General features: G+C 43.8%; 1 pseudogene; it reads left to right on the top strand.

Annotated features, from left to right (window-relative positions):
• The first annotated feature begins 3,250 nt into the window (after positions 1-3,250).
• Positions 3,251-12,921, top strand: part of LOC104660855 — a 34,690-nt pseudogene continuing 25,019 nt past the window's right edge.

Raw genomic sequence — 12,921 nt, 5'->3', positions numbered from 1 at the left:
TCTGGAGTACCCAGGAGGGTTATTCAGCCCAGCCTTGTACTGTCAGGGATAGTTTCCCAAAAGAAAGGACATCTAACCTGAGAGCTGAAGAATAAATACTAGTTAGCCAAGTTAAGGAGGATGGGTAGATGGGAGGGAGGGAGTTTTAATTTTAAGGCATTTTAGGTAGAGAGAAAAGCAATTTGGGTAAATCCAGTAGGGGATAAAAATCATTTGGGAAACTGAAAGTCAGTCTGTTGAGTTGACTGCTGGAGGACAGGGTGAGATAAGTTAGAAGAAAAACAGGGATCGGATCACAAAAAGCCTTGTAAGTAAGATTCAGGGTAGGGGTATTATTATGAGGTCAATAGAAAGCCATTAGATCTTTTGAGTAGATGGTGTGCTGTGTAATTGTATTTGCATTTTTAAAAGATTACCTTGTCTATACGGTGAGAATAAACTGCAGGTGGACAAGAGCAGAGGCAGCTCCCTTAGGAGGTTGTTGCTGTAGCCCAGGCCAGAGATGATGAGTTGGACTTGAGGCTAGGGCTGGAGAGAAGCAGCCAGAGAAGAACATACGGCTAAAGCAGGCAACCTGAAAACATTCAGGAAATTATTGTCATTAGAGGACAGCCTGGCAAAATGCAAATTGTTCTGTCCTTATTTGATCTCAGCTGGACTGTGAACTCTGGGGGTACAGGAACTATTTTGTATTCATCCTGTGGAATGAATATAGTGGAAGAGGGTGAGCAGCATGATGAGGTGATACAGAAATAATTTCACATGAAGAACTGGGCATGCTTGACCTTTTTTTTTTAAAGCCATTCTGGGCTGGGCACAGGGGCTCATGCCTGTAATCCCAGCACTTTGGGAGGCCGAAGCTGGTGAAACCCCGTCTCTACTAAAAATACAAAAATTAGCTGGGCATGGTGGTGGGCACCCGTAATCCCAGCTACTCAGGAGGCTGAGGCAGTAGAATTGATTGAACCCAGGAGGCAGAGGTTACAGTGAGCCGAGATCACGCCACTACACTCTAGCCTGGGTGACAGAGCGAGACTATGTCTCAACAACAACAGCAACAACAACAATGCCATTCTGTGAGGGTTAATTAAGAAAATAGGGTCAGGCGCAGTGGCTCACTTGTGTAATCCTAGCACTTTGGGAGGCCGAGGCAGGTGGATCACCTGAAGTCAGGAGTTCGAGACCAGCCTAGTCAACATGGTGAAACCCCATCTCTACTAACAATACAAAAAATTAGCCAGGCATGGTGGCGTGTGCTGTGATTCCAGCTACTCGGGCAGCTGAGGCAGGAGAATCGCTTGAACCTGGGAGGTGGAGTTTGCAGTGAGCTGATATCGCTCCATTGCACTCCAGCCTGGGCAACGAGTGAAACTCTGCCTCCAAAAAAAAAAAAAAAAAAAAAAAGAAGAGAATATATGTATGCACCAGAGCTCAACATTAGCTTAGGAGCATTTCTGAGATTTGGAGCTGTTCAGCAATGGAAGTTCCTGGTACACACATCAGGTATTCACAATACCCTTTCTCAGGTGTTTGGTAACTGCTAGTGAGCCTGCCTGGATCAGTGTTTCCCAAATGACAGTCATTTGCATCTTTGCATTTTTTTGGGGGTGGGGTGGGGGTACATCCCATACTAGATTTTTAAAAATTGACATTAAAAATACATGTTTAAAATGTGTAAAGTGCACTAATCTTAAGTGCACTGGATGTATTTTTTATTCATGTATATACTTTTGTTATCCATCACCCAGGTCAAAATACAGAACCAGCACCCAGAGGGTTACCTCCTCTTCCTTCCCAGTCAATAATCGTCCCCTCCTATCTAACCACTGTTCTTACTTCAATCATGGTCAACTAGTTTTGCACGTTCTTGAACTGCATATAAAGTGTCTCAATTTTTACTTAACATTTTTCTTGAAGTACATTTGTTTTTTGCCACTTTTTATTTGACCTAAGAAATACCATTAATGAAACAATGGTTTGACGTGATAGGCATTTCCCTCCTAATGCGCACTAAAACACTTAACTATTTGAAAAAAGAAGTATCTTTGTGTGTCAACTAATATATTCTCCTCGGCCACCGTTGATACACGGACCACATTTTGTTTCTCAAAGCAACCAGATGATTTCTGAGGTCATATGCAGCTTGAACACGGAATGACTTTGTGGTGATCGAGTAGCCAAAAGTTCACGGAACGCACTGTCACAATTGTGATTCCGCTATAGCGCCGTGCATCCATCCAACACTTGTTTAATACCTATATATAATACCTAATACCTTAGACTGTCCTAGGCTGTGCACACAGAAGACTAAACCTCACTTCCTGAGTTGAAGTGGGGGAAATAGAGGAGTAAATCACTTCACATTGTGTGGTTAAGTGCTGAAGCTCAGGTAACCACGGGCACACAGAGAAAGGGCGGTTTCTGGAGACAGGGCGGAGAGGAGACCGTGGGTGGGCATTTCCCAGAGCAGCCTCTGCCAGCCACTGTAATTTGATCACTTTGCCGCAAAGCAGCAGCTGCGGTCAACCTCAGCCTCCCTTAGCAACCTGAGTGCCCCGCCCAGGTGCGTTACTATTGGTCTCGTGGAGCGCGATGGGCAGCTCTACCGTGCAATCCTAGCTCGCAGCCCTTGCTCCGCGTGTACTCACGCGAGGACTCGCAGGCGTTACCGCCCTCCTGCGTGCGCCGCCCGCCCCCGGGCAGCTTGTAGCCAGAGCGCAGGCGGGGCTGTGTGCAGGGCCAGCGCGGAGCGGGAGCAGCAGCGGTGAAGCCCCTGGGCTCGGCCGAGACTGCCGTGTCCGTTGCTCGCCTCGGTTGCCGCCTCTTTAGCCACCGCCGCCGCTGCCGGGAGAGCGGCCGCCTATTGTTTTTCTGCGCGGCGAAGGTGAGGAGCTGTCTCGGCCCCGCGGGGGAGCCCCGGGAGCCTCACTGTGAGAGCGCAACTTTGTTGGCGGAGTTGGGGGAAGTTTTGTGATTTGAGGAGGGGTCGGGGTGCGGAGCGCGGCTCGTCCCCTGCGGCCGCTAGGTGGGGCGGGCCCCGGTGGAGGGTCGGGGGCTGCACGGGGCTTCGGGGGCAGGCGGGACGGACGGGTAGCCGGGCGGCGCGGGGACCTCAGCGTTGCGGACCCCTCCTCTCTGCGCATCACCCTTCTCCCGCGTTGTTTGCTTGGGGCTCGGCGCGCCTCCCACTCCCGCAGCCCAACTTGGGGGCCGTCGCAGCTTTCAGGGTGGGGGGCGCGCCCGGCTGCGGATGGACCCGAACCCTGCCCCGGGTCTCCTGTTTGGCGCTGCTGGGGCGAGCTCACTCCTCCCCTGGGGCCGGCGGCCGCCGTGTGGAGTCCGCGCCCTGAACAAGTGCTGCGGGCGCGAGGGAGCGGCTCCCAGTGGCCGACGCGGACGGTAAACCTGTCCGATGGCGCCCGCCTGCTGGGGTCTCCGCTGCTTCTCCGAGACGCGGCCCGGCTGAAACCCCGCCGCTCGGAGCCGAATGACCCAGGAGACGTGTGCAGCTTGCAGCTATACTTTGAGACTAATCTTATTTTTTTTGTAAAGGCAAACTGGTATGTGAAATTGAAAAAAGGAAAAACCCTCAAACTTTCTTTCTTTCTCTCCTCTCTCTTTGTTTTTTAAACTCAAGAAAGGGGGTAGATAGGTTTGTTTTGAAAATAGTTCTTATAGCAGAGTGATACCGTCACATTTAATGCTCCTTCTGTGAACTCAGGAATTCACAATGGAAGTTGGATTGAGCGGTATTTTGGTGTGCATTCTTTGCTGACACTCATTAATGAAGTTATTTGGAGAGTTGATTGCTTCAGTAGAGTAAAAACCAGTGTGCCTTTTTGTTGTTGTTGTTACTACTTCCCCCCACCCCCCGCATTGTTTTAATTTTCGAAGAAGCAGTTTATTCAGTTTTTCTAAACCATTGGATTGCCCAGATGAGGACAAACGGTGCAGTTCTTGAAAGATCATTATTGGCAGGTTTGTGAAGGAGCTAAGATCAGTTGAGAAACCAGTGTTACTGTTCTTGTATTCCGTCGTGGACTCTTGGGGATTTGCAGGCTGCATTAAGTACAAGTCTGGTCCAGTTTTGGGTGCACTTATTCCACTGAATTTGTTCGTGTGGCTTATTATATGCACATGATTCTATTTCAGTTCCCCAGATGGAACTAGCTTAAATGTCTGTCATTCATAGTGACAAATGAACAAAATAGCCAGAGTGTCATTTACTGTTAACTTCAGTTGTGTTCCTTTACCGTCTGCTAAATGAAAAAGAAAAATTTGAGAAATACTGTGTGTGTCAGTTTGCTGTGAGTGATTTCTCGTGCTAAGTGAGTCATGTGGAGAAGCGTTCCTGGGCTTTTCTGGTTTGGTGGGCCTCGTGTTATAAAACCAATTTTCTTCACCTGATGAAGCTAAAGACAAATTTTCTCCAGGCACAGGCGTTGCACTTTAAAACTATAGAGCCAGTTTTAGGATTCACAATACTCGCTCGATGGCTTCCCTTCCTGGTTGTGTGGTTGTGTGTGTGTGATTGTGGGGAAGGAGGTTGGTTGACAGGTTGGAAGGGGTTGTCAGGGAGGGACACAATGTAAGCAAGTACTGTTTACAACATAACTGGACAAGTGCACCAGTTGCTTTTCTTCTCTGGGCGGTGATGGCATGTTATCCTGTAGGTACTATTGTTTTAGGATTTCTTACACTTGGTTTGCCTTGACTAAATGGTAACTGCACACATACTGTACTATAAATGGACTCCTTCTCTAGTCCTTAACTCCTTGAGGGCTGTGATAGACCTTACTTAGCTTTGTACCCTCTTTGCCAGTAGTCTTAACAGTGCAGGCACAGTGTGTGTTTGAATTGGGTAAATTGTTTTTACTGTCTAGTGGTAGCTAGCGTACACAGGATAGAGCCACTAACTGGGGACTTGTCCAGAATGCCAATTCACTTGCAGATCTGTGATGAAATTTACTTTAAAAGGATTTCTAACTTAAAAAAAAAAAATCTGTCGGTTATTATTTATTTAAAGAAGTGGGGCTTAACTAGTGCTCTAAGGATTTCAACAAGAGATTCCGATTTAGAAATCTGTCCCCCGCCTTTTGGTGAAATTATTATTTTTTTAGAGTCAGAATCTCACTGTTTCCCAGTTGTCAGCTGGGAACCCAACCCATCCTCCCACCTCAGCCTCCCACAGTGTTGGAATTACAAGCCTGAGCCATCCCACCCAGCTGGTGAAATTATTAAAATTGTAGTGACAACTCTCCCTCCATTGTGAAATTGGAAAAAAATTAGACATTTTAGAAAAACGTACACCCTTTGGAGCTAGGTAGAGTTCAGATCCCCACGTTTCCATTGACTAGTTGCATAGCCTCTCAGAGCTTCAGTTTCCTACTCCATAAGGGTTAGTAACATGCTTTGCAGTGTTTTTAGGGATGAATGAAACTGTGAGGTACTTAACTGCAGTATTTAACATGAAGTAGGTAGCTATTTCCTGGTAGCTGTAATGATAATAATTTTGATATGTTTTTACATGACTTAAGCATTCTTAAAAGTCTGATGCTTCTGAGTATAGGGGCTTAGCTATTTCTTTCATAAAGAAGGGGCCCTGAGACTTGTGAGTCTTATGGTAATGCATTTCTTAGGTCGTGTAAACTGAAGGATAATGGAAACAATAGCGAGTTTATCTTCTCAGTCACCTGTGAGTCTTCCTTTGAGAGTGGGACTCGCAGAGTGCTTGGTGGGGTAGAGCTCTTTGTGACTATGGTATTTAGGAAATGGTGAGAGATGGATTGTTTTCAGTACATCAGTCATAAGAGGATATGAGTTAGTTCCAACTTTAATTTACCTTAGTCTTGACAAATAACGAGTGTGGATTATGTCTGTATTTCTCAGACTTGTTTAAGGTAGAACTGGACTGGGTGTTAACAGTGTTGGTTCAGTACAGAGACATGAGCAAATCACTCACTTCCCCTTCAAGATAACACTTTAAAGGTGCTACCATTTACAGAAGAAAGCAGTGATTTAAAGCGGCTATACCAGCACAGTTTGGAATACTTACAGTACCCGATGGAGTAGATACATTCTAGAAATATTTATCTGTAGTGGGAGTTGAACAGTGAGAACACATGGACACACAGAGGGGAACATCACACACTGGGGCCTGTTGGGGGTGGGGGGCTAGGGGAGGGTAGCATTAGGAGAAATATCTAATGTAGATGACAAGTTATGGGTGCAGCAAACCACCGTGGCACATGTGTACCTATGCAACAAACCTGCACGTTTCGCACATGTATGCCAGAACTTAAAGTATAACAATAAAAAAAGAAAAATAAATATTTACCTGTTAAGGACATTTTCTGTATATTTTATTCCATCTTTCCTATAGTTTTATGAAGAGATTATAGTAAACCTTTAAACATTATGTTTGATCAAACTTATAGATTGAGGGTAAAGCTTTAAAAATTGTATTTGGTGACACAGAATGAGGGTAAAAACATTCCTGACAAAGCTAGGCAAAGAGACTTGGACTTTTTTTTTTTTTTTTTTTTTTTGAGAAGGAATCTCACTGTGTCACCCAGGCTGGAGTGCAGTGGTGCCATCTTGGCTCACTGCAACCTCCGCCTCCCAGGTTCAAGCGAATCTTCTGCCTCTCCCGAGTAGCTGGGACTACAGGCACGCACCACCATGTCTTGCTAACTTTTGTATTTTTAGTAGAGATGGGGTTTCACCATATTGGCCAGGATGGTCTCGAACTCCTGACCTCGTGATCCACCCGCCTCAGCCTCCGAAAGTGCTGGGATTACAGGCGTGAGCCACCGTGCCTGTCTGAAACTTGGACTTCTGATGTTCCCTTCTTTTAAAGTTAACATCTAGCACTTGAATAGACTTGGCTATTACTGATGGGGACAGGCATCCATTTGGAAGTAGCTTCCCTCTCTCTCTGTCTTTCCCAGGTTAGGCTGTCTTACTGCTGTAAATGGGGAGACAAGAGAAAGCTGTGGGTGGAAGAAAGTTTGTTTCATGGCCTGGCACGGTGGGTCATGCCTGTAATCCCAGCATTTTGGGTGGCCGAGGCGAGTGGATCACTTGAGTTCAGACGTTGAAGACCAGCCTGGCCAACATGGCGAAACCCCGTCTCTACTAAAAATAGAAAAATTAGCTGGGCATGGTGGCGGGCACCTGTAATCTCAGCTACTTGGGAGGCTGAGGCAGGAGAATTGCTTGAACCCGGTCGATGGAGGTTGCAGTGAGCTGCGATTGCACCACTTCACTTCAGCCTGGTCGACAGAGCAAGACCTCGTCTCAAAAAAGAAGAAAGAAAGATAGGGTCCCACTCAGTTGCCCAGGCTGAAACGCAGTGGCAGGATCACTGCTCACTGCAGCCTTGACCCAAGTGATTATCCCACCTCAGCCTCCCAAGTAACTGGGCTCACATGCATGCACCACCATGCCTGGCTAATTTTTTTGTTTTTATAGAGAGAGGATCTCTCTGTGTTGCCCAGGCTGGTCTCAGACTCCTGGGATGAAGTGATCCTCTCACCGTGAACTCCCAAAGTGTAGGGCTTACAGGTGTGAGCCACCATGCTCAGCCTGCTGGGTTTTTGATTGGCATTGCATTGAAGCTGGAAATCTAGGAGGCAATTAACATTTTAATAACGAGCCATGACAATGGTATATCTATTTATTTAGACCTTCTTAGATTTTTCATCAGTGTTTTGTAGTTTTTAGCAATTGGATCTTGCATGTATTTTGTAATCTTATATATTTATTTCATGGGTTGTGGTGCTGTTGTGAATGATACTTTTCGATTTCCAGTTGGTCATTGCTAGGATATAGGAAGATGATTTTATGTTACATGCTGACCTTGGATTCTACAACCTTGCTAAACTCATTTTTAGTACTAGAAGCTTTTCTGTAGATTTTTGGAATTTTGTGCATAGACAGTAATGTCACTGCCAAATAAGGGCAGTTTAATTTCTTCATTTTCACTTTGTATACTTTTATTTCCTTTTTTTTTTTTCTTCTGAGATGCAGTTTCTCTCTTGTTGCCCAGGCTGGAGTGCAATGGCGCGATCTCATCTCACTGCAACTTCTGCCTCCTGGGTTCAAGGGATTCTCATGCTTCAGCCTCCCCATTAGCTGGGATTACAGACGCCTGCTACCACGCCTGGCTAATTTTTGTATTTTTAGTAGAAACAGGGTTTCACCATGTTGGCCAGGATGGTCTCAAACTCCTGACCTCAGGTGATCTGCCCGCCTCAGCCTCCCAAAATGCTGGGATTACCGGCGTGAGCCACTGCTTCTGGCCCAAGAGGACACACTGTTTTGTGGCTTATTAAGAGGTATTTGGTTAGTGTTAGACCAGGGGTTGGTACATTATAGCTTGCTGACTGGATTTAACATGCTGCCTCTTTTTATAAATAAATCTTTATTGGAACACAGCCATACCCATTCATTTACATATTGTTTAACAGAGACCATATGACCTGCAGAGCCTAAAATATTTACCAATTTGCGCTCCACAGGCACTTTGCTGACCACTGCTGTGGACACCAATTTTAATTTAGGTATATAAACTTTTTTGTAGCTTCTGAGGTTTTGCATTAATTTTGGTCAGGCATCTAGGTTGGTGGAAGTGCTTTCTGTTCCTTCTCCCAAACCAATCACACAACCATGTAACTTCGTGCCTGAGTTACTGTGTGGTCCTCTATAGTGATTGAGTTTTTACATAGTTCTTTGCAGGCAGCATGAATTTCAAAAATCTCCAAAGTTTTGATATTGCTATTCTTTGTAAACTTTGCTCACTCAGCGCTGGTACATTCTGATGATGGTGTCCACACTGCACTCTATGAAGAAAAGACTGATGATTGTTTATATTAAAATGCAGGAAGAGAATTGTAGCAGCAACTTTTGCTTCTCTAATCAACACCGTAAAAGACTTACTATGTGTGGGCAGTGGGGGAGAATGTTAATTTATAAATTGAGATAGTTGTATTAAAATTGACTCTTATTTTGACATAAAGTGAATGTGTCTCTTTTATACAGCAGAAAACTATTAAATTTGTTTTTTCTCAGCATTATAAAATAAAGTGGAAAATGTGGGAAGAATACAAATCCTTAACTAGTGTGCTTCTGCTTATTTCACACCCCTCAAATTTCTGATTCCTTACAACTATAGCTGGCTTTACTCCTGAGTGGTGAAATTGATGAACATACTTAAAACCACATCATTTAAGACTTTGAATTTTGACATTTCCTCCTCTTCACAGTCTTTCAAATACTAGGCAACCTGTAGGGTTCCACTGTCTCTGTCATGTATTGTCCCTGTGTTACCTGAAAGCAGCCCCAGTGAACTTGTGAATATGCTCAGTCATTTCACTGGCTACTCAGTGAGGAAGAAGTAGGATTTTCTCTCTTAAAATTCCTCGGTGAAATCACTGGATGGGCATGGTGTGTTTCTTTAATTTTCCTTTTGGTCAAAAATCTGACAAAGCAAAGACTTTCAGTGGGTCTTGGTCTTTCAATAGGTTTAGTTTTTAAGTGTGTTTACTCTGACCGAAAACTCCCTTCCTGTAATATGCTCCTTCCTTTAGAACACAGTTCTTAAGTAGTTTGTTTAAATGTATAAAATAAGTTAACGCATTATATGCAGCGAGGTTTTGCCTCAGAACCCTGAGTTCTCAATGTTGTGGCCAGTTTAAGTGTCACCTTTTACTTTTAAAGTAAAAGGTGTTTTAAAAGGTAAAACATCTTTTACCTGTTTTTTCTCTTACTTGCTTTTTTATTTTTGGGGTAAATGATATCTTTCTCAGGGAGGCCTTCCGTCAGCACCATGTTTAAAATGGCATCTCCTTCATTTGCTATTCCTTCTGTTTTAGTTTTCTCTATAGAATTTGTTACTGTGTGAAAGCTATTTATTTTAATGTTTTATTTACCTGTGTACCCCTAGAATAATATCTATGGAGGTAGAGATTTTTGTCTGTTCCTTCTGTACCTACAGAATCTTGAGGATTATGGTGTCTGGCACATTGTAGGTGCACAATGACAGCTGAATTAACAACTTCAGGGAGAGTTTGTAGGATGGGGGCTCGAGGTGTAGGGCAAGTCAGTTTTTAGATTTGAGGTCGTTAGCAGGAGATCCTCTTATGATGTGGGGGGAAAAACACATGTTTTAACATCAGACTGGGTTTGAATCTGGTCTCTCCAACTTACCCTTTGACCTTGGTGTTAAATAATTTAACCTTTGAAAGATCAGTTTTTTCAGTAGTGAAGTAGGGGAAATAGTATCTTTTTAATGGGGATTAAATGTAATATAAAATATAATGCTGTGTAAATGTTAGTTTTTTCTTTCTCCTTGTGTGCCAGCATTGGGGAAGTCTAAAAGCAACCTGAATTACCAGTCTGTTTCTGGAGCCTTCTGGGGTCATTACTTTGATTCCTTTTGACAGATAAATTCTTTTCAGCAGCCTGTGTTGCCAGCATAACAATGTCCTGTCCCTTTGACCAGTGTGGGGGACAGACACTTTGTCATCCCTCTTTTAATCCGTGTATCAGAACAACTCTTAGGAGTTCTGGCTTTGAAATATGTTTAGAGGAGTTTATAATTTCAAACAGTTCAGATGACATCAGCCCTTTCTTATAGTCCTCTGAGTTTGCTCAGCTTCCTCTTTCCAGTGTGGTGGGAACCATTCAGTTAAATTGATGTTTGTCGTCTTTACACATAGTCATTCTAAGTTTCTTGGAAATCATGAAAGATCAGAGGGCTGCTAGGTCACTAGTTTGTCTTTGTAGATTTCTCTGATCCAAGCTTGTCCAACCACGTCCTGCAGGCTGCATGCAGCCTGTGAAGGCTTTGAATGTGGCCCAACACAAATTCATAAACTTCATTAAAACATTGGCCGGGCATGGTGGCTCACGCCTGTAATCCTAGCACTTAGGAGGCCAAGGCGGGTGGATCACCTGAGGCAGGAGTTCGAGACCAGCCTGGCCAACATCTCTACTAAAAATACAAAAATTAGCTGGGCGTGGTGGCACGCGCCTATAATCCCAGCTACTCGGGAGGCTGAGGCAGGAGAATCGCTTGAACCCAGGAGGCAGAGGTTGCAGTGAGCCAGGATCATGCCACTGCACTCCAGCCTGGGTGACAGAGTGAGACTCCATTTCCAAACAAACAAACAAAAAATTGTGAGATTTTCTTTTTTTGCATTTTTTTTTTTTTAAAGTTTAGCAGCTATTATTAGTGTTAGTGTATTTTATGTGTGGTGCAAGGTAGTTCTTCCAGTGTGGCCCAGGGAAGCCAGATACTGCTCCTTTAATTTTTATGGATTAACAAGGTGTTAATTCCTGTATCAGTTTCACTGATATTTCTTCTGCTTGATGCAGGAACACTTGACAAGTTAGTTAAGGTAGATTGGTCCATAAATTTATGGGTTCTTTCATTTCCATGTCCTACGCAAGTCTGAGCAGGACCTGGAAAGCTGATTAAAAGGCCAGTGAGCACAGTGAGCTTAATTGTAAATTAAATGGATATTTAATACATTGAGAAGGTCCTCAAACCTTTCAATCTTTCATTTTCATCCATGCTTGCTATTTGAATCTGATGGGCTTGAAATGGACTGTTCTTCTTGTAAAAATGTTGGTTGGTTATTGCTGCCTTTCTCAAGCTTGGTTTTCAGTGTGGATTTCTGCAGATAATTTTTGCACCAAAAAGTACAAAGTCATTAAGTGAAAGCAGTCAGGAAGGAAAGAGTACCCTGAGCCAGGAGGTCTGCTGTAGCTCATGGGGTGGACCAGAGAATGAATGGGCATGGGCCCGGAGGTGGTTCAGTCAGTGTGGGAAAGCCACCTGCTTGTCAGCTTTCTACTGCGTTGTCCAGCAGAACACACTGAAGCTTGGGGCCTGCAACTGGTGTGGAGATGATTGCATTTAGGAGGCTGATGTAGATTTTTTCCCTCTTAAGTGTATGTTAACTGCTTTTTGGCAAAGTCTTGATCTGAGACATACACAGCTTGATCTGTGGCAGATCTATGAGGATTTTAATATCGAGAGGGTTCTGTTATTTGAGTTAGGCATGACTAGGCTACCAAGGCATTGCTTTTCAGTCCAAACATTTGGTCATTTCAATTTATTGTTAGTGAGGCTTTTGTGATTTGTTAGAACACAGTTTGGGATTTCATCTGTTTTTTTGCATATATGAATGAAACTTTATACTGTTGCTTATATTGCTGGTTAGTATGTGCCTTCATTTACCTATTGTGAGTAAGAAACTTCCTCAGATCAAATTATAGAAACAGAACCAAGTCACTATAGAAACAGTCACTTGGTTCTGTTTCTCTGACTCTTAAGAGAATAAGATCACTTTATACTCTAATTCAGGGTGTTTGGTAAAGGACCTACCATTATGAGCATTTATAGCCTAGATGAAGTCCTGGCCCAATCTCCAAGTTCAACTTTTAAGAACACGCTATTCTTAATGTTCAGCAATTCAACCCTGGAAGCCTTCTCTAAATCTTAATGAGATTTTTATGAGAATTCAGTTAGTGAAAATAACAGTCAGGGAATCCAGCTATTAACTCTGCGGAGGGTCATGCCTTTTAGTGGTTAGAGAGGCAAGCTGTAGCCTCCCTTCTTAGAGAAGGGGAGTTGAGGAAGAGATTTCTAGTGGCCCTTGCAATCCTCCCCTCACTTTCCAGGCTCCCTAGTAAGACTGGAAGAAGTCCCTGAGTAAACAGCATTTTGTGAGTTTGAGGGACTAGGTAAAAACATACGTGAACGTACAATGGTTTTGCTTTGATAACTTTTAAATATCCTGTTGGTTGTTCAAACTTCTGTGACAGTGAAACCTTTTGTCCTTATTTTTCAATTGGAAGATCTTTCTTCCCCCCCTGAAAAGATGGAGTTTGGGATCAATCCCTGACCCCGCG

Source organism: Rhinopithecus roxellana, chromosome 5 (genome assembly GCF_007565055.1).
Source record: "Rhinopithecus roxellana isolate Shanxi Qingling chromosome 5, ASM756505v1, whole genome shotgun sequence".
Classification (NCBI taxonomy): domain Eukaryota; kingdom Metazoa; phylum Chordata; class Mammalia; order Primates; family Cercopithecidae; genus Rhinopithecus; species Rhinopithecus roxellana.
Note: the sequence above shows the minus strand (reverse complement) of the source record. Positions and strands in the feature narration are given on the sequence as shown.